This window comes from Pyxicephalus adspersus, chromosome 4 (assembly GCF_032062135.1).
Source record: "Pyxicephalus adspersus chromosome 4, UCB_Pads_2.0, whole genome shotgun sequence".
Lineage (NCBI taxonomy): Eukaryota > Metazoa > Chordata > Amphibia > Anura > Pyxicephalidae > Pyxicephalus > Pyxicephalus adspersus.
In genome coordinates, this window is record NC_092861.1 from 2,112,898 (window position 1) to 2,135,957 (window position 23,060).

At 42.1% G+C, this 23,060-nt stretch overlaps 1 protein-coding gene across 1 annotated transcript in view; it reads right to left on the minus strand.

Moving 5' to 3' along the window:
• The window catches only part of PNOC (prepronociceptin), a 51,454-nt gene extending 32,802 nt beyond the window's left edge, over window positions 1-18,652 (minus strand). The window contains exon 1 of the mRNA XM_072410338.1: window positions 18,625-18,652. The gene's annotated coding sequence lies outside the window, so the exon portion shown is untranslated. The remainder of the gene's footprint in view (window positions 1-18,624) is intronic.
• Between the last annotated feature and the right edge of the window lie 4,408 nt (window positions 18,653-23,060).

Below are 23,060 nucleotides of genomic sequence, written 5' to 3' on the forward strand. Positions count from 1 at the left end.
TCTATATACTATGTTGAACATTCCATGCCTCTGACCCCTGCATTCTATATACTATGTTGAACATTACAAACCTCTGACCCCTGCACTCCATATACTATGTTGAACATTACATACCTCTGACCCCTGCACTCTATATACTATGTTGAACATTACAAACCTCTGACCCCTGCACTCCATATACTATGTTGAACATTATATACCTCTGACCCCTGCACTCTATATACTATGTTGATCATTCCATACCTCTGACCCATGCACTCTATATATTATGTTGAACATTCCATACCTCTGACCCCTGCACTCTATATACTATGTTTAACATTACATACCTCTGACCCCTGCACTCTATATACTATGTTGATATGTTGAACATTCCATACCTCTGACCCCTGCACTCTATATACTATGTTGAACATTATATACCTCTGACCCCTGCACTCTATATACTATGTTTAACATTCCATACCTCTGACCCCTGCACTATATATACTATGTTGAACATTCCATACCTCTGACCCCTGCACTCTATATACTATGTTGAACATTCCATACCTCTGACCCCTGCACTCTATATACTATGTTGAACATTACAAACATTTGACCCCTGTTCTCTAAATGCATTATTGAACTCTACATTCCCTTGACCCCTGCACTTTGTATGCCATGTTGAACATTACCTACTTCTAACTTCTGTAATCTTCATACCCCTGACCCCTGCACTCCCTATGCATTGTTAAACATTACATATCACTAACGCCTGCACTCTACATGCCATCTTAAACATCACATACCTATGACCACTGCGCTTTAAATGCCTTGTTGAACATTATATACCTCTGAAGCCTGCACTTTATATTCTATGTTGCACAATACATACCCCTGACTCTGTAATCTTCATGTTATCTATATTACCTTGCCCAGAAACCTGCACCCTATATGCTGTGCTGTACATTACATACCCTGCCCCCTGCACTCTATAAGTTCTGCTGACAATTAAATACCATGAAATCTTTAATGTTGGCAGCAGCTGTTGGTTGCTAAGTAGTCCTGAAATATATTTCTGAAGTTCTTCTTTGAGTTATGCTAACATTATGCCTGTAATTTATGTGTATTAAAGTATATGCAATAAAAGCATTCCAATTCAATTTAATGATTTTCCCCTAAGATTTGTCCTCAGATCTCCTGCCTGGTAAACTCTTGCTTTTAGCACAGTCATTAAAGTGTTTTTAAACTCCAACAATTCATTTATTGGCTTCCATTTGTTGTGTTAAATATACAAAAAAAAAATATTGAATATTGAACATCTATTCTTAAAGAGACAGCGTCTGCAGATTTCATAGCTGGTTGCAGTGAGCGCTAATAACACTGTTCTCTGCTGCCCCCTTTGGTTCTTAATGGAAGTGCCACAACCTTATTGCCAACAATTGAAAAAAATGTAACAATTTGTTTCCTTTTTAAATTCAGAAGAGATACATAGCATATTCTTAGCAGATATTCTACAACAGTCACTCAATCAATCATTATGCTTTCCAGCATCCTTGTCTGTACGAAAAGTTATTTTAAACCCAGCATGAGCAATCAAAGAAAAGTGGACATTTACTATTCCTAAAAAGAAAAAAATCTCATGGGACTTTCATGCTTTATAGAATGCAGAAGTGGCATGGATGTCAGCAGGGGGAATCGTTGTGCAGCACCGGACCCAGGGACTGCATGGGACTGTTGTGTGGGACCCAAAGGATCAACACCCCCAAATGTTTTGGTTTCCCTACAGATTTCACAAAAAGATTCAATAGGATCTGCATTGTCTTTGCAGCCTTTTTCTGCTTCATGCACTACTACATATCGTTGTTTAAGGCATGTACAGCTCACTGTCACCCCCATTCATTCTGTATGGGGCTGCTGCAGGTAGACGCTCTATATGAGAATGACGCCCCAGGAGCTTGCAAACTTTTGGAGAAAGAAAGCAGCATATCAAGGCAGGTTCTCTTTACACCCTCACAGGGGATCAGTGTGATATCTCAGCATTCAGGGGTCCAATGAGAAAGTTTCAATAGAATAGAGTGAAGAAAAAGCCAGAATTATAGGAAAAGAATCCCGGTACTAATAATAAGACAAGTAATGAAATCTTGTAACACTCAATGTCTCTGAGCTTAACACTCCTTATATTAAATTTTGTCTTCTACTGAGAAGTAAAGTTGTCTGCAGCATTTTCAGGGTCTCTGGAGAAATCAGAATCGGATTATGAGGCGTGTTCCCATCCCTTTGATTCCTCCGAAGGGTTTTTTTCTTTTGTAAAACTTTCACAAACTTTCACTTTTTTGTTCTTGTTCTCTGACAATTGTCAGAGAGAGCCCCACTTTGGGTGTCATACATAGGACAGAGCTCTTCTTCCTCTGCATCACTTGGCCTTCACCTGCTCTGTGCAAGACCAAGCTGCCAAAATGACAGCTGGAAGTATTGAAAAGGAAAGTCAACATGATCCACCATGATTCATTAAAATTTGTTGAACGTTCTAGTAAGTGGTTGAAGTGCAGTTGCAGTTCCCTTTGCCAATTATTATTATTTTAAATATTTTTATTATTAATAATAATAATAATAATAATAATAATAATATTATTAATAAACAGGATTTATATAGCGCCAAAATATTATGCAGCACTGTACATTAAATAGGGGTTGAAAATAACAGACAGATACAGACAGTCATACAGGAGGAGGAAAGGACCCTGCCCCGAAGAGCTTACAATCTAGGAGGTGGGGGAAGTATCACACAATAGGAGGAGGATATGGAATGGTGGGAAGTAGTGAGGGTTTAGGAGACAGAAGAAGATGGGTAGGTGAGGTAGAAGCGTTGGGTTTTGAGGCATTGGCTTTTAAATGAGCAGAAAATAGGAGCAAGCCGAATAGGGCGAGGAATACCATTCCAGAGAGTTGGGGCAGCTCTTGAAAAGTCTTGGAGCCGTGTGTGTGATGAGGTTATGAGGTTATGAGGAAGTCATTAGTAGGTCATTGGATGAGTAAAGAGAGCGGCTAAGGGTTTATTTTTCTACCATTCCCATTGCCCATGTCACAGATCCTGGTCTATTTGCTGTCCTTTAGGAAGCTTTCAATCACTTTGCCCCCTATTTACGATATTGGAAAGCATTCCAAATAAGTCATCCATGGAGTCCATGCATGGAGCTTTTGAAGACTGGACCACCTTGGTCACCAAATGCCTGCACAAAATGGACTTCATCCCTTCCCATTCATATAAATGGTGATGACAATGGTGAACCATAACAATTCACTATACCAAAATGCCCATTTGAACCTGGCCAAAGGACCTTATCTAGGTAGTGAATGGTTTGCTAGAATTATATATGGGTGTTGTAGCATAGTGAGACATGTACGGCTGGATCTCAACAGGGAAAGGAACTTAAAGGCTGGGATAATGCGCAAAGTAAGTTTTGAAGTGCAGATTTGCAGTTATGTTGAGAATCCAGACTGGAGTTTCTTGGAAGAATTGGGAGATCCAAGCACTCCATTGATTCCTCTGGGGCGAGAAGTGGACATGGCTAGGACATAACTGAAAAAGATAATAAAAAGGAGTCTAGCTCAGGTAGATGGAGATTTAGGCTACAGAAAGTCTGGTTGAGACCTGAAAGTAAGGTTATGCAAAGCCTGGGAGCTTGGAAAGCCAAGGAGGTCCCCTAAGGGTTCCTTTGGGTCCACTGGACCAACAACTCTGAATCAGAGAGAACCAGGAGGCTGAAACTTATCTTTTTCATGGACTGTAATGCCACTGATCTCCTGGTTGATCATATTATGTTCTTGCCTTGGTGTAAATAAAAGTTGAAAATTGCAATCTGTGTCTTGACTACCTCCATCCATTGTGAGGTAATCCCTCACAAGGCCCTCCAAGATCTAATCAGACCATCATGAAATAAACTTGGTGATCCAGCAAACTTGAAATGGATGTGGTTCCACCATTGAAAACATTTGCAAACAAAAATCAAGCAATTTGTAAGAAACCCATTCTAAGTTTGCTGGATCACCCAGGTTCTCCCATTATAGTCTATCTTCTCCAGTCTTGGAGAGCTTTGGAGATCCAGTGTCTAGTAGTGTGCATTTACTTTTTTATAGTTTTTATAGGCATTTCACCCCTTCTCTATGCTATTCATAAAAGGTCATGTAAACTTTACAAGAGGACTTCTACCCTTTCTTCTCATACTGCAGTGTCCCATCAAATCATCTTCTCAGGCAATCATAGGTATAAGTGACCCCATTACCTCCTGTTCTCCTCTCGGCACAATGAAGTACGATACAGGCAGCTACAAGCAGCGATTATTTTTATGTGTTTGTTTTCTGATAATCTAACAATCATTTGGTGAGGTACACAGGGGACAACGATCCGGTATGGAGCCTTCAGAATTGGCTGCTAAACACAACAAGTTGCCTTCAAGGGGACAGAGTGATTGAAGCAAGTGGCTCATTTACATAGAAATAACATACAGAAGAGACATATTGCTTCTATGAATACTAAATGAGGTCATTAGAGTTAATTTGCATTGTGGAAAATGAAGCTGTCATTCTCGGCTCTCCTGGAATCAGCCTAGGAGTCTAACCTGTGATAGATGATTTGGCGGCGTATATATTGGAGCTGGGATAGTCAACTCCACCCAAAACTGCTTTCATTTTGGATAGATGATGGAAAGATTATTTAATTCATAGATTTTTTTTTTATTCACTAGAAACTGAAGTGTAAGGGGATCATTATTTTTGGTGCAACTGCACAGCGGTCTTTCAGTTCCATGGTGAACCTCTTTGGCTATTGGATGGCCATTGATTGATAGTAATTAATTGTCTCCGGTGTCAGGAGCCAGGCTTATCTCTTTTGCCAAAAACCTTCACCTGCCAGCAACAAGTTTTTTGGGTTTAGTTCCAGTTTAGGTGATAAAGCTTGGTCACTGAACGAAACTCGGGCTGGTGATTGGACAATGATGGAGAATAAGCACACTGGTGGGATCAGGAGCCCCTCCGCCAGACAAAAAGCACCAATTGGAGTCCTTCCCTTGGCCCTCTTTCTTTAATTCCTCCTATATTAGGAATATAAAAAGGATTCTTTTTATTTATAGTTATATTTTCTAATAGTACATAACTTTGTTATATGGTGTTCTTGTAGTATGGGAAGCTGGACACTGCCATAGGGAACACGTAGCAATGTGGCATGGAGAGCCGGGCACTGCTGTGGGGAACGAATACCAATGAAGCATGGGAAGCTGGGCACTGCCATAGCGAACAAGTACCAATGTAGCATTGGGAGCTGAGCACTGCCAAGTACCTATGTAGTGTAGGGGAACTGGGCGCTGCCATGGGGAACAAGTACCAATGCAGCATAGTGAGTGGGGCATTGCCATGGGGAACAAGTACCAATGCAGTATAATGAGTGGGGCACTGCCATGGGGAACAAGTACCAAGGTAGCATTGGGAGCTGGGCACTGCCATCGGAACAAGTACCAATGTAGCATTGGGAGCTGAGCACTGCCATGGGTGACAAGTACCTATGTAGTGTAGGGGAACTGGGCGCTGCCATGGGGAACAAGTACCAATGCAGCATTGGGAGCTGGGCAATGCTATGGGGGACAAGTAGATGATTTGGCGGCGTATATATTGGAGCTGGGATAGTCAACTCCACCCAAAACTGCTTTCATTTTGGATAGATGATGGAAAGATTATTTAATTTATTTCATAGATATTTTTTTTATCGACTAGCGACTAAAGTGTAAGGGGATCATCATTTTTGGTGCAACTGCACGGCGGTCTTTCAGATCCATGGTGATCCTCTTTGGCTGTTGGATGGCCATTGATTGATAGTGATTAATTGTCTCCGGTGTCAGGAGCCAGGCTTATCTCTTTTGCCAAAAAACCTCCACCTGCCAGCAACAAGTTTTTTGGGTTTAGTTCCAGTTTAGGTGATAAAGCTTGGTCGCTGAATGAAACTCAGGCTTGTGATTGGACAATGATAGAGAATAAGCACACTGGTGGGGTTAGGAGCCCCTCCACCAGACAAAAAGCACCAATTGGAGCCCTTCTGCTGGCCCTCTTTCTTTAATTCCTGCTATATTAGGAATATAAAAAGGATTCTTTTTATTTATAGGTATATTTTCTAATAGTACATACCTTTGTTATATGGTAATCTTGTAGTATGGGAAGCTGCACACTGCCATAGGGAACACGTAGCAATGTGACATGGAGAGCTGGCATTGCTGTGGGGAACGAATACCAATGAAGCATGGGGAGCCGGGCACTGCCATGGGGAACAAGTACCAATGTAGCAAAGGGAGCAGGGCACGGCCATGGGGAACAAGTACCAATGCAGCATAGTGAACAGAGCATTGCCATGGGGAACAAGTACCAATGTAGCATTGGCAGATGAGCACTGCCATAGGGGACAAGTACCTATGTAGTGTAGGGGAACTGGGCACTGCCATGAGGAACAAGTACCAATGCAGCATGGGGAGCAGGGCACTGCCATGGGAACAAATACCAATGCAGCATAGTGAGCGGGGCATTGCCATGGAGAACAAGTACCAAAGCAGCATAGAAAGCTGGGCACTGCCATGGGGAACAAGTACCAATGTAGCATTAGGAGCAGGGCACTGCCATGAGGAACAAGTACCAATGCAGCAAAGGGAGTTGGGCACTGCCATGGGGAATAAGTACCAATGCAGCAAAGAGAGCTGGGCATAGCCATAGGGAACAAGTACCAATGCAGCATGGGGAGTGGGGCACTGCCATGAGGAACAAGTACCAATGTAGCATTAGGAGCTGAGCACTGCCATGGGGGACAAGTACCTATGTAGTGTAGGGGAACTGGGCCCTGCCATGGGGAACAAGTACCAATGCAGCATAGTGAGCGGAGCATTGCCATGGGGAACAAGTACCAATGCAGCATGGGGAGCTGAGCATTTCCATGGGGAACATATAGCAATGCAGTGGTATATGGGGAGCCAGGCACTGCGGTGGGGGACAAGTCCAAATCCCAACATTTAGGAAAAACATACTTTGGTGGCTAAAGGATCATTTAGAGGGCAACCTTGATGACACTCAAATCCTTCAGCTTCTTGAGTCTAAGTACAAGTGACTGCTATATGCAGACTGCTCTGATCGCTGATGATATGCATGGGGAATCTGGTCTCCAAAAATTGTTCCAAATGATATTTATAAACATATATATCCCAAAATCAAATTACAAACTCCCTCCCTTCTCCAACAATTATCCCAAAATTGGGCCTTAATGCCAAAGCCAGAGAACAAAAATATACCAATGTCATTCATTATAACACCATTGCCAGTCCTCTATGTCTGTTTAGAAAATCTAAATATATAACGTTCCTCCTCTTTCTGATTGCCCTGTGTTTCTCAATATTAGGATTTTTCAGGCTGACACATTTCACTAATTACCTCATTTACTGACACAGTGAGAACCTTCATGATTCTTGTATTCTGTTAATTATGTGGATAAGAAAAACGTTCCACTAATTACAAGCAATAGCTATTTATTTTCTGATAAAGGACAAGGTCATCTATCAGCCGTCTAACTTTTCAGTCTTCCGTAGCGAAGAGGAGCTTCATGTAGAATTAATGGTCAACAATATGTGACCATCTCCGTAAAAAGATGGATCAGGTGTCTCCATTGAAATGTCCTGGTAATCTCCCATCATACGAAGACATGGCAGACAATTGTGCTCTTCTAGCCTTGTGGTCATAGTTTAGTGAAGACCCTTTTCTGTTACCCCATGACTTTGCCCCGGGGTACAAATCCAGCTCCATAAAGACATGGGGTCACCAGTTTGGTGTGGAAGAACTCAAGTGTCCTGCACACAGCCCTGACCTCATCCCTACTGAACACCTTTGGGATGAACTGGAATGGTGATCCAGATCTTCTCCTCCAACATCATACCCAATAAGACAAATTCCCATAGGCACCCTCCAAAACAGTGGAGGCTGGTGTAGCGAAGGAGACAGAACTTCATAATAGTGGCCATGGTTTGAGAATGGAACATCCAACAAGCATTTGTAGATGTAATGGTGAAGTATCTGCAAATCTGGTTGGGGTAATTTCAAGTGAGTTGGGTGCAAAGAACAGCTTTATAGCATTACTAAGGACTGGAGATTCTTGTTTGGAAGCCTCCAAAAATGTATCCATTTCTTTTTTTAGCCAGTGTTCCAACATGGAGCTACTCCATCTCCCTCCACACCGGGGAAGGCCTTTAAGACCTGGCTGGTGCACCACCTTCTTCTATAAAATGGAACCAATATTAGTATCTTTTAGGGCAGAGACCCCTGCCAGGTGATAGGGGATAACGTAGGGCACGGAGTCTAAGTGTCTCCTGATCTTCACCAGAGCACCCCACAAGGGTTGATGGAAAGGTGACCCTAATATTCACTAGTATACTTCCCTGCTGCCGGGCGAACACAAGGTCATGGCCCACAAGCTCTCCCTACTTGGGATAAACAGGACAGAGATTTTCAATGTAGGGACAGCCAGGGATCAGATACGGGCAGTAATCATAGTCAGGATGGACCAAGGTCAGAGCAGACAATAATTGTAGTCTGGAAAGGCCCGGAGCCAGAGCAATGGAGAAACAGAGCAGAAGGTCGGGGGCATTCCAGGGTCGGTATACTAGAACACAACAGGCAGAATATAATTGAACAGGTAGCAGAAATGAAGCTAAGTATCCAGCAACTAGAACCTGGAACTGGGAAAGTTTAAATAGGACTAGCAACCAATAGCAGGACAGGATTAAATCCCAGAACCAATCTGCTCATTGGTTGCAACACAAACTCTAAAATCCTCTTCAGCTGTGCACAGCCTTAATGTCTGTGCAGGGGATGCCGAGAAGGGCGGAACTTCACAGCTAAAGGGATGCTGCAGGTTACTAAACAGCGGGGGGAGTGGTAAAAATATTAGTGGTGCATCATGGTGGAAAAGTGGTCCTTTTCCTATTGGTTGCCTGGACCTCTCACTATTAAAACGTATTTACTATATATATCTTCTAGAAGAACAGATATTATTCTTTTGAAGATTATTCAAGAAGTTAATTTGGCTTTGACTACATAGAAGGAGGCATTTGGTGGAAAGACCTAGTAAGGAATGGATATATGTTCCTCAAAAGCATGGTGAGATGCTGGTTGATGTACTGTTGCTGAGGGATTTGAGTCTCCCGAAATTTTGCCTTTTGGCTTTTTTGGTTAAATGTCTGCAAAAATTACCTCTTCCCCCAAAAAGGTGGCCGTGCAAAGACGAAAAACTATTGAATAATTGTATGTTATATCCTAATTCTGCCTCAGGTTGCGCTCTACTGTAAGAGAACCTTATAATTAATCCTTTAATGGGTACAATAGGAATAAAACCAAGTAGGTTGGTTGAGCGACCCCCAACCAATATCCATAGGTAATGGTTTCCGTGAGTGAAAAATCAATATCTGACTGTGCAGGCCCCTTGTTTCATTTCTTTTGTGTGACCTGCGTTGCCTCAGCTGATTGGTACAAGATCTCTGCCGCCGCATATAATGACGTACACAGCTAATGTTCTGAGACCTTTGCATGATTTTTCCTGTGATTAACATTTGCTGTTCCTCTGCATGAGTACTCTCTGCATAATGGTCTGTAGAATGAAGAGCGTCCCGGGACCAGTTTTCTGTTCACTGATCTGCAACGGTCAATGCGCGGCTAATGCGGTTGCTGGCCTTCATGATTCCTGAACATCATCTCTAATCATTGAATGCTATCATTTAAATATGTGGGGGGTTTTCTCATTTTGTCGTGTCACCATCTATGTAATGATTACCATTTGCTGCTTGCATAGTATTGTAACAATGGCTCATTGGAAGCCTATGCAATCTCAAGATTGCTATTTTTTGGCTACCTATTGTCAAGTGAGTGCTGCTTAGGGACCATATTACTATATTTTCATTACTTTTGTGTGAGTTTGCTTGGAATTTTAGAAAAAAACATTGGGCTGGCCCTGCCTGATCCTTTTGCATCCAATGAGTTTTGGGTGACCAAGGTGAGGCCAAACACATTCAACCTCTTCCAAATTGTGCTGCTATTATGACTCAATACCAACTGCTAAATAGGCTTGAACTTCCAACATTTGCTTTGGTAACCCCATTGTCAAGTTAAATCACCAGCACTGCTCCCATAGATTGGTCGTTGGTTGAGTTGGCCTGACTTCCAGTTGGTCACACATCTTGCAGGCCCATCTTCTTATTCACTTCTTCCCCACCTGTTGGCCTCAGTAATGCAAAGAATATTGACCATGTAATCACTTTTCTTCGTAGGATTGGACCACAGGCTCCGGGTGGTGATGTTATGATGTTTTGTAAGTGGGCAGGTCAATGACTCCTGTGGCTCATTCGAAGTAGGTCACATGATTTTGGGTGCCATCCAACTTAAAAGAAGAACAGAGTTGGTCCTACGAAGAAGTCTTCATTGGTCAATGCCAAAGAGGAGATGAGTCTTCAAAACTGGTATTGGACTTTATAACTTTCCAGAACACAAGTTAAGGAACTTATACAGTCATTCTTCAGTTTAGTTCGAAGTAGGAATGGAGTAGGTACAGATAGCACCCCCTGCTTTCCATTTTTGGGTGTCTGTATCCCATTAGGAAGGTTTCTCTTTCTGTTCTGTCCAACAACAGGAATAGGTAAAGGAAATTCCCATTTTAGTACACCCCCCCAACAAGTGTTCCCATTGGAGGATTCCCCCTTGCTTCTCGGTCGGGGATAACTGCAAAATTGTATGCACTGGGGGGCTTTGTTGGGTTGGTGTTCATTAGGAACTAGCATTGCCTTGCGTTGGTGTAAACCAGCCTTTGGTCAGAACTTTCCCAAAGTCTTCATAGTGATTCCAGGTCATTGACTTATATTATACTGAAAATATTGGAGCAGTATGACACCCAACCACCTGGAAGTTTTAGAAAGTCAGCAATGGCAACGTGCAACATTTTCTAAGGACAGGTTCACTTTAACAGCGCTCTAAGTACATTGAGGCCTTGTACAATGTTCCAGATGTTGCAGCTGCCACCGGTAATAGAGAACAAGCACAAGACAGTCTGGCATGTCTCTTTTTCTGATGTCAGAATTAATAAGCTAACTGGTTTCCATTAGCATAATGAGAATCTATAAAAGTTTATTAACTTTGCTGTCAGACTGTCATGTTTAACCAGTGATGCAATATTCATTTTACTGCATGTATATTGAGAGGAAATGTGAGCGCCCAGGAAGTTTACCTGGTATTTCTGATGGTAGACCTGTTCTTATCAGTTAATTCATACATCTGCATTGCTAAATTGTTGACATGGTTGAGGTACAGCAACCATGTTGATGGTCTACAGGCTCAGAATCCTTCTTTGCTCCAAGCCTTGAAGGAATGGAACCTCTGTCGGTTCTTCAATACCGTCGGGAAGATTTCCCAGACTTGGTCTCTTGTAGACCAGGATCCAATTTTTACTCTTTTAACCCCAAGGCCAGCTACCTTGTTCTTTTTTGATGCCTCGTTATGTTTTTGCTTTCTGAAACTAAATGGGGCTAAAGAACCTTTCCTGCCCTCTTTAAGTGGTTGACAGGTGCTCTTGTATTCTCACTTTGCACTTAATGTGCCCCAGCACTTACATATCGCATTCCATCAACATTACTTTTATTCTGCAGTGCAGTGATCTGCGACGAGTGTTGGCGGAAATAAAATAAAGGAATTGTGGGCTCTGCGTTTAATCTTATTGAAGTAAATGGAAGTGTCAGCGTTCTTTTGTCCTCACACCTCGGCAGGCTGCTGTAATAAGATCTGAAAGGATATTCTCTGTCCAGCTGTTCCTAAAGATGAATTGGTATTGGCAAACGTATGACAAAAACACGATGAAGCTGATTGATGGAATCGTAGGTGGACAGACGCGATAGTCTTTCACTAAGGAATTACATTGCCTTACACAAAAAGCCTCCCAGACAGACACAGATCACAGCTTGCATCAATCTCCTAACATGGAAGGTGATTACACGCCATCATTTCACAAATCCTAAGGAAACAAAGGGGGGCGTATATAATGTAGGGCTGAAAATCCGGGAAAATAGCTAAATATGCCAATGGAATATATTGATGGAATTGGATATGTGTGTCAATCCATGGCAATAGATATGTTTGCCAATACATGCCAATGGGTATGTAAGCCCTGTCTATGCCAGTGGATATGTATGTCTATCCGTGCCACTGGATATGTAGGTCTACCCATGCCAATGGATATGTAGGTCTGTCCATGCCAATGGATAGGTAGGTCTGTCCATGCCAATGGATATGTATGTCTATCCGTACCACTGGATATGTAGGTCTACCCATGCCAATGGATATGTAGGTCTGCCCATGCCAATGGATATGTAGGTCTGTCCATGCCAATGAATATGTAGGTCTGTCCATGCCAATGGATATGTAGGTCTATCCGTGTCACTGAATATGTAGGTCTACCGATGCGCTGGAGGAAAGAGACCTAGCTTTATTACTGCAGCAGAGGTCACAAGGCTGGCTGTGCTGTCCATTTGGGCTTAGTAAATTCTATACCTGGATGGACAAATTCACAAATCTTTTGGCACATAGATAGCTCCTATGTACATTTTGGTGATGTGTCTAGTTGTTTGCCTGGTTCTGATGGTCCTTACCCACCAATATTCAATAAACTAGCGATGCTGGAAAATGAGTGCTATTATTGGACTATGGCTAGCAGTAAACCTAGGACAACGTTCTCCATAGCTTTAGAAAATGGAATCCAGTTCCTTTACCCATTACTGGTCTATACAAATGACCAAGAGGAAGCGGAAAGCATGTGAACAATGCACCACTCATAGTTCTGTGGAATGGCCCAGAGCCCAGTGCTAAGATACACAACAAGTAGCATTCCAATTGGGGATGGATGTTAGGAACCACTCACAATAGGACAGCCAAACCACAAAATACTAAAAAGCCATATTAACTGAAAAGAGAACCTGATTCTGATTAGGTCTTATCTCCACCTCTTCCTCAATCAGTTTCTAGGTAGCATGGGCATTGTACAATATACCAAATGACCAAATGTTCCAAATGGTGGAGTCCAGGTGTCTCTGGGGAAGGTCCTGGTATTCCTACATACAAAGACAATGTAGACCATTGCGCTCTTCCAGCCTTGTGGTCACAATTTGGTGAAGACCCTTTTCTGTTCCCCCATGAATAGCCCCTTGGGTACAAAGCCAGCTCCATAAAGACGTGGGGTCACCAGTATGGTCTGGAGGAACTTGAGTGTCCTGCACAGAGCCCTGACCTCAACCCTACTGAACACCTACAACCCTACTGAATGGAATGAGTTGCAATGGTGAGCCAGGTGTCCTCATCCAAAATGGGCAACAATTTCCATAAACACATCCCAAAATCTTGTAGAAAGCCTTCCCAGAAGAGTGGAACCAGTTGCAGCCCCGAAAGAAGGAGCCAACCTCCTATTATAGACAATGATTTAGGAATGGGATGCCCAATAAGCTCATGTAGATATGATGGCCAGATGTCTACAAACGCTTGGTCACACAGTAAATGAAATGGTAATAATCCATTTTGGTCCATATGGACTGAGCCCAAGATAGGTACCCAGTGACCCAACAGTGCTGTCCACCACCATCATGACTTTTTAGAGACAAGCAGAAGAAGCGTTGGTCCATTGAGTAGCTATCAGTGGAGATTCATTCAGGACCAGATCCTTCCAACACATGCCAAAACCCACACATGGGGCCAGTTACCATCAATATGGTTTCTATATTCCATCAGCAAAACATTTTACAAGCTGATAAAAGTCGTGACCCTCTATATCTCATCTTCTTTGTGGTTTCCCTCATTATCAATGAGAAATCCTTTTCCGCTACAACTGATTGTAATACATTCCCAGATAATGTGACATTACCGCCTATAATCTTGTCTGAGCCAATGGACACCGGCGTGCTGAGGGTGAACTCATAAACCTTGGCTTTTGTTAAAAGCAATTGGACTGTCACACTCAGTGAATCCAAATCAATACAACATAAAATATCCATCCATGTGATTTCGCTATTACCGCTGCGTTCATGGTGACAAATGATGATATGGGGGCTTCTCAATTAATGTGCTACTGGCCCTTTAAGAATAAATTGTATCTGTGCTGTGTCCCCATTGGCAGTGTTCTGAATATTTACAGAGATTCTCAGACCACAGAAAACATATTATCGGTGCCCATTTAGGAAATCATTCAACCATCCACAAGGGTTAACCCAACAAAACCCAAATTTCAGGTAAAGACAAATTCAGTTATACATGCCATCAATTCCATCACAAAAAATTGCCCTAGGTACCCTAGGTAATTGCCCCTCCCTGCTAAAGCTGGCCCTGGTGTCAAAGGTTGATTTCAAGTTTTATTAATTAATTTCATAGACTGATGGGAAGGGTCGTCCTTTGTTGTCAGGAGTTGGGTCATCCCCAAAAATCTGCAGTGTCGGCATTTCATTGGGTATGAATGAGCCCTAGAAAACTCTCCACTGTGATGAGAATTTCATTGGCCCTCCCTGTAACTCCTCCCACTCAGAATATTTAATATTTGGGGTGTTTTAAGTCATTTGTAATGAGAATTTTACTAATAACCCCAACATTGGCCCTCCCTTCAACCCCTTGTTTGCAGCCTCTCCTCTCTTTGCACCATTCCTGCTCCCCTCTATTATATCTGTATATATATTATATCTGTAGAATAATAATGGATGATTCTGGGTGGTCCCCTCAATAAATCCCTCCATTCTAAGCTCTTCCATTCTGCCATATGGTAGCAAAGGGGTTAGGGAGCCAGGATGGGGGGGTACACTTTGCCACCCTAACCTGGAGTGCTAGAACTTTATCCCTGCACTGCCTCCCTGTAACCCTTCCATTAACCCCTTGTTTGCATTCCCATCTTTCCTGCAATGGGGATTCATCAATGTTCCCAAAATCTAATCTCCTCCGACTACGAATGTCGCTGAGCGCTCCCACTCGGCCAATGTTAGAAACAGAAAAGCAAAGAATTCGTCTTGCTGGAGAGATCTAGAAACCCAAAAAGTGATTTCCCCTCCCCAACATCCACCAAACACAAAATATCAATTCTAGACACACCGGCCCTTTAAGGGAAATGAATGATTAGATGATTGATTATTGACAAATCGCTGAACCATTGCAACTTACAGGATAATAATAGCCAATAAAGAGGAAGCAACGTCAAGAACTGCAGCAACCATGAAGAAATGACTTAGATATTCAGGAATCAGAAATTCATACAGGAATCCTTTTATGTGTATACACCTGTATGGAAAACTCCCATCATCCCCTGCACACCAGCTAAAATCCCCAATCAGGCTTGTACCAGCTGTAATGGAGAGACAGAGCAAAGGTGGCTGACATACATCGGCCATATATAAATTTCTTGCGATGTGATTGGTTACTATAGAGGAAAAGTCCCAGAGCAGGTTTCTTTGCTACTTTTTAAAATAATGTTTCCCTATAGTTAGGGCTGGTCCTAGGAGGGTGGCACATGCCGGGGCCCCCACCTTCAGCTTGGGCACAACAGACAGAATGGCAGGGGCTACAGGGAGCTGGAATACTTTCCAGGCTACACTTCATATTTGCCCAGGGCCCCCACCTTCTCCAGGGCCCCATCTAGCAGAATGGTATAGACTGTAAAGAGCTACAAAACTGAGCAATTGGGCCCCACAGTATATTTTCCCCACTCCAGGGTCCAAATGGACAGAATGGCATTGGCTGCAAGAATCTCTTCCATTGGCCCTTATATTCTAAATCCACCCGTCTGTGGTTAGCCCCGAATTAAGTTTATCCAGTCCCTAAGCAGGGATCTTTATCAAATTCCCACACATACAAATGGCCACTAGAGGGAGCACTGAAACATCCACATATAAAATATAATAAAAAAAACATGGAGCAGCACACTGGGTGTATAAATATTTTCCCACATCAAAAACATGTACTCACTGTGAAAATGTTAAATCTGAACTTTAGGCAGATATAAAGATGCAAATACATAATTTATAAATCATTAAATGTAAATTGGTAATGCAGTAAGTACTTGAATTTGACCTAGTATAAACTCTATACAATTCCCAATACACAGCTCATATTGAGAAAGGAAGAAGCAGTACAAGGAGCCAATCAGGTATGTTCATGAGCTCACGCGTGCTGTAAGGAGTTTATTAGCCTATTGCTTCTCCTTTCATTGTCCAGTCACAGGCTCCATCAAAAAATGACTTTTTTATTTTTATTCACAGGTGCTGCCGCCCTGGTGGTTTTCTGAGGTTTCTTTTTAAAAGGACATACCAGGGCAACTGTACCCTTCCCTTGTTTTTGGTTTTATAACGTGCAAAGCATTCTCTGTTGCTGCACACACAATGATCAATCGTCTCTCTCCTGCAGCTTCAGAAATTTGCATCACAACGGCGCTGCTTTAAGGAGCCACTCGCCCCTCCATTCTTCACGTCCCCTTTATCTGCTCCTTTCACGGTGCGTTTGGAGTGTCAGCTGGGGTCGGTGATGATTGTTAATCTGCCCGTAATCCCTCGTAGGATAAAAGGTGTTATCTGTGCAAACACAGACGAGGGAATCTATAGACGGAGAGGAGACTTGGATACCCTCCCTGACAAGTTTCTATTAACGACCACCCGACGCGTTTCAGTCCTTTTGTTTTGGCACTTTCAATTTTGGCATTCTGGAGCCTGGCTGCTGAGAAATCCCCAGCAACAATGACATTCACTGTCATGCTGATCCTCGGGCTTCAGTGCTTGGAGTCACTGAACAAATATACAGATTTGGACTTTATTGTGACTTTTTCTGTGGGCTCATTCCAGGTCAGTGATTTGGAAAGAATTGCAGCCAAAGGCAGCCAGGAAACAAGCATTTTTAGAGGGCACTGCCGCATTTCTCTATCCTTCAAACACAACCTGATGGGAATGGAACAATTTAATTTTCATGCTAAGTAATCAGCAGTGGAAAAGCACCATTGTGGCTCCCCCTGCTGGTGGTATAGCAGAAATCTGCATTGAGGTGCCTGGAAGCTGCAAAGGACTTTTTAAATCAATCATGCTCATGCTGAATTGAGTATTACATTGCAATAAAAAGTAGCATTCAGGTGACAGGTTATCTTTTTTTTTCTGCAGCTTTGACATGATGTATCATCTGACAATCCTTACATTATGTGAATGATTCCTCCGATACTTCTGATTCCCCCAATGAATTCATTAATGTAAGTACAGCCTGGAGACAAGAAAGCCAGCAAAGAATACATTTACACTGGATCGCTTAGACCAAGCTTCAGATTTGCGCAGCCTTTACAGCTATAATTACACAGCTTGTACTTCGCTCCTCCGTCTGGTTCCGCACCATTTAGCAGAAAACACGGCAAAAAAACGCGCTACAACTGCGCAACTAAAGTCTCAAAGACAACCAGCCACCAAATAAATGTCAATAAAAAGTCAAATATAAAATTAACATAACAGCTGGATAAAATGTTTTTGGAGTTTGAACAAATTGATATCTTTTTTTTACATACAAATTATTTAAATTATTTATTTAAAATGCAAAAATGTAACAAAATCAAATGATATCAATGAATTATGATATATGCGACAATGTAAACAATAATAAAATGTTTGCATAATATATGCAAAATAATATGCGACAATGTAAAAAATAATAAAATAATAAATGTATGTCGTAGTGTATTACAAATCAAATTGAAACAATGTAAAAGATGTTTAAATATATAATATTTTTAAATATTTTTTATTATTATTATGTTAAATGTTATATATATTTTATATGTTATCCGTTTTATATATATATATAAATTGCAGGAATATAACCTAATTATAATGCAACAATCTTAAAAAGAATATTATTATTAATAATAATAATATTAATAATAATATCAATAATTGCATTATAAATTGGGGTATATTACTATATATACTATATATATATATATATATATATATATATATATATATATATATATTTAGAATTATAATGCAACAATCAAAAAAAATAATAATAATAATAATTTATGTACGTATATATGCCTCAATGTATTATAAGTGTATAGCTGAAATACAATTATGATGCAAAAAACTTTTAAAATTATTTTAAGAAAATGTGCGGCAATGGTTTATAAATTAATTGTATCAATATAACACAAATTTAATGCCACAAAGTAAAAAAAAAATTAAAAATTCCTAAAAATATTGAAATATTGTAATTAAATTGCATCAACGTACCAATTATAATGCAAAAATATAAAAATAAATATATAAAAAAATTTAAAATATTGATGTCGATGCCACAATGTATTATAAAATAATTACATAACAAATAAATACAATTAAAAAATACAAATAAAAATTTAAATGTAACAATTGTTAAATATTTGGATGAGGACTCTGCATTGGTAATATATGATTTTTTCTGTAGGCTTTGATGGAGAATCCTCAGCAGTTATTGGGAATGGAATTAGGAAGCGTCTGTGCCTGGAGCTCCCTGGCAGCTCTTCTATAGTGATATCAGAAATGCATTTCTTACCTCTAAGTGTTCTCCAGTGTCCGGACCTCTCCTGATATGTGTACTGTCTGTGCCTTCCCTCTCTGTATATTTATATACACTGGTTCCCCCACCTCTCAGGCACTCACATTGTTACTCTCTATGTATCCACCCCCTCATGCTTCTGTCAAGCAGAGGAAGACCAAATCTTATCCTACCTACCTCTTCTTATCTTTAAGAAAGAGCAACGTCACCACTAAAATTTCCACCGGATTCCCTCAGTTTGATCGGCGATGCCCACAGACGACGGGGCGCAAGGAGCGCATTTGTTAACGCATTGTTCTGGCTATCAGAGATGTCACTCAGTACATCAGGCAATTACTTAGTTCCTTTTCCCGAGAGAGCAATGTGTCAATATGGCCAAAAAGATGTGGAGACACTAAAGAGGATGAATGGAGAGGGTCACATCTGAAACTGAGGATTCTGGAGAATGGAACCACCTGGCAGTTTCTTATACTGTAGGTGGGCAAACTTTTGGGGACACCTGACCACACCTGGATGAGCTTGTTGGACATCCCATTCCCAAATATTTGCAGAAGACTTATTATAATGGTGCAATAATAACTTCAGTCCCCTGGAAGACTTTGTTGGGCGTGGGAATTTGCCAATAATATAGAATTGACTGCTGTTTTTGTCTCTTCTGAAAAGGTTTTGGTTGGTACCCCCATTGGCAAGGTCAGGTGCTGATGTTGGATGGAAAGATCTGGCTCACCATTCCAATTCATCCCAATGGTGTTCAGCAGGGTTGAGGTCAAGTCTCTGTGCAGGGCACTCAAGTTCCTCCACACAAATGAGTCACACAAAGTCATTATGGACCTACCTTGGCCACCTTACCATCACATCTGCAGTATACGAGCTTGTTGGACATTTCCAATCCAATATGGAGCCCCCCTTCTTAAGAACAGCCTCCACTCTTCTGGGCGGGCTTTCTATAGGACATTAAAGGATGTTTGTAGGACTTTGTGCCCATTGGTGAGGTCAGGTGCTGATATTAGATGAGAAGACCTGGCTCTCCATTCCAATTCACCCCAAAAGGTGTTCAGTAAGGTTGAGGTGTAGGACACTCCTGTTCCTTCACACCCAACTGATGACGCCATGTCTTTATGGAGCTGGTTTTGTGCTCAGGAGCACAGTTCTATTCCAAAACTGTGCCAACAATATGGATTTGCCCCCAACCACTTGGAAGGTTTGCACAAGAGTTTGGAGTATGTCTAAGATGTTGGAGGAGAAGACCTGGCTCTCTATTCCAGTTCATCCCAAAGGTGTTCAGTGGGGTTGAGGGTCAGGGCTCTGTGCAGGACACTCAAGTTCCTCCAAACCAAACAGGTGGAGATGAGAGGATGAGATATAGAGGGTCATGTCTTTTATCAGCTTGTAAAATGTTTTGCTGATGGAATATAGAAACCATATTGATGGTAACTGGCCCCATGTGTGGGTTTTGGCATTCCTCCAGACCATACTGGTGACCCCATGTCTTTATGGCACTGGCTTTGTACCCCAGGGCACAGTCATGGGGGAACATAAAAGGATCTTCACCAAACTGTGACCACAAGGCTGGAAAAGCACAATTGTCTACAATATCTTTGTATATTGGAGTATTACCAGGACCGTTCAATGGAGACACCTGAACTCCCATGTTGGAGTTGTCTACAAACTTTTGGCCATACGTTGTATCTCTTAGGAACTCTATAGCTGAGATCAATACACAGAGTTCCTGGGTCTGTACACTGAAGCTCCCACAATCCCTGCCTATGTTTGTGGGTCTTTAGACCTGCTGTACCCATTAGGATTGGCTTCTACCATCCCTATGCCAAGATCCGGGGTCTACACCCCTTCCATGCCCATTTTGAGGGTCTCATATCATGCCTAATGGATTCTTTTTCATTTCATACTATGAAGAGATGGAAAACCCAAAAAAGATGGGAATCTTGGCTAACAGAGCCTCCTGTTGACAACAAGTTTATAATATGTTCTATAGTCTTCCGGAGGGTAAGAATTCCTGCCTGCTTGTATGGCATGGGAATGTAAAGGTCTCGTAGTGCCAGCGCTTGTGTGATTAGAGTTATTGCAGTAGACACATGGCTACCAGAAAAACTGGCATTCACCACTAGAAATCAGGAATGGCAGTGCTCATGTCTCTTAAAACCTTCACTACTTCCCACCATTCCATATCTCCCCTCCTATTGTGTGATACTTCCGCACCTCCTAGATTGTAAGCTCTTCGTGACAGGGTCCTCTCCTCCTTTGTCACTGTCTGTGTCCGTTTGTCATTTGTAGCCCCTATTTAATGTACAGCGCTGCGTAATATGTTGGTGCTATATAAATCCTGCTTATTAATAATAATAATACACACCCAATTTTACCCAAATTTTACACTTTTACCCAATTCTGCAGCCACTTGATGATCCATGGTGCCTCTTCTATAGAGAAGTGATTGGATGCCGCATTCCAGGTCAGCTGACCGTTCTTTTCAACTTCCATGTGTTCTGGAGTCATGACGGTACCACTAGAAGCCTTCAGGAACCTTCAGAACTTCTGCAGAACCTTGTGAAGTCCGTGTGATGATGTATCTCTCCCATTGGGCATACACTTACATTTATATTACCTGTATTGGCAGGTGTGGGGACTACAGAAAGGGCCAATTGTCACATTGATACTTCATATTACAAAATGGTCCAGGTGCTGGGCTTCAACTTGCAAAATGATTTCAGATGCATGAACCAATGTGATACCCCTGAGTAAAGTGCCAGAAGATAGGAAGAGGTCACGGGGGGAGGAGAGGGGTGTAATGTAGCCACATATTAGGGCAATAAGTGAGAGGGGCAGTTTTACTGAGGCCCTTGGTCTAATGGACCCAGGAGAAGTGTGCCAAAAGCAAACCCAATACTAACACCCTTACACCAATACCCCTTCCTAATACAAATATACTAACACCCCTATACTGATATCTCTGTACTAATACCCTGTACTAATACCCCTGTATTGGAGGGTATAAATCACAGATCCCAATGGTGACATGGATACTGGGGTGTGAGCTGTGTATATGTTGATGTGCAGATTATTATTATTACACAGTATTTATATAGCACCAACATATTACACAGTGCTGTACAAAGTCCATAGTCATGTGACTAGCTGTCCCTCACAATGTAATGTCCCTACTATAGTCATATGTCATTAATGTAGTCTAAGGTCAATTGTTAGGGAGAAGCCAATAACCTAACTGCATGTTTTTGGAATGTGGGAGGAAACCCACGCAGACACGGGGAGAACCTGCAAACTCCATGCAGATAGTGTCCTGGCTGGGATTCCAACCTGGGACGTAATGTGCTAACCTCTGCACCACCATGCTGCCCAGATCTCACCGGTGGATTCTGGGCTGTGAGTTCTGTAATGTTGACACCATACTTCCAGAAATGGGATTCCTATGGAGTAATTCCCCGTTTGATCATTGTTACCCCTTCCTGCAGCTTCTGTTGATTATAATCATTCATCAAACCCATACAACTCCTGACTACCTTAGGAGAATGACTTTCCGTGTATGATGGCTGCATCGTCCTATCAGGATTCTGAATATTGGGGTCTCCGGTAAATCGCTTTGCTTTTCTTGTGTGTATAGTAAGTAATTACGTGTGCTGCTTTATGTTTGCTGCTCAATTTGTGCTTTATAGTGTAACTGCAGAGCCCGGGGGGTCAGAACAATGGAATGTATTTTTATTGTTACATCATGTATTACCCAGCTTTGTGTTGGGGCAGATTCGGGCGTTCCTGCACAGCTTGCCATAGCTAGCACCATGCCAGTCTCTCAGTCACTCGCACCGCAGTTCATTTGTCAGCTGGTGGCAGTTAGTGGTACTGCACCATGCACTGCCACCCCCATTCATTCTCTTTAGGGTTGCCATAGGTAGAAGCTTGTAGCACCTCCCCTGAGGAAATGGTTTACTGAAATTAGGAAGCAGCAACCACACCGCAAACTTACCACCAGTCTGCAATCATTGTCTGTACCACGACATTCAGATATACAAGGTCAAGAGCCACTCTTGGATACCGTGGCCCAACCAACACCAACAAGGCTTCAGTCACACTTGCAACATACTTGAACCTATCAACTGTTGTTTGTAGCATGTTGGGTTGGCTTACCTTTATGGTAGATACATTTTTCTGGTAGGGTTAGGCATCAGGTAGGAAGGGGTGAAGAGTAAGCACCAAGAAGGGTAGGTTAGGGTTAGGTACCAGGTCGGAAGGGGTGAAGGGTAAGCACGAAGATGGGTCGGTTAGGGTTAGGCATCAGGTAGGAAGGGGTGAAGGGTAAGCACCAAGAACGGTATGTTAGGGGTAGGCATCAGGTAGGGAAGGGGTGAAGGGTGGGCACCAAGATAGGTATGTTAGGGGTAGGCATCAGGTAGGGAAGGGGTGAA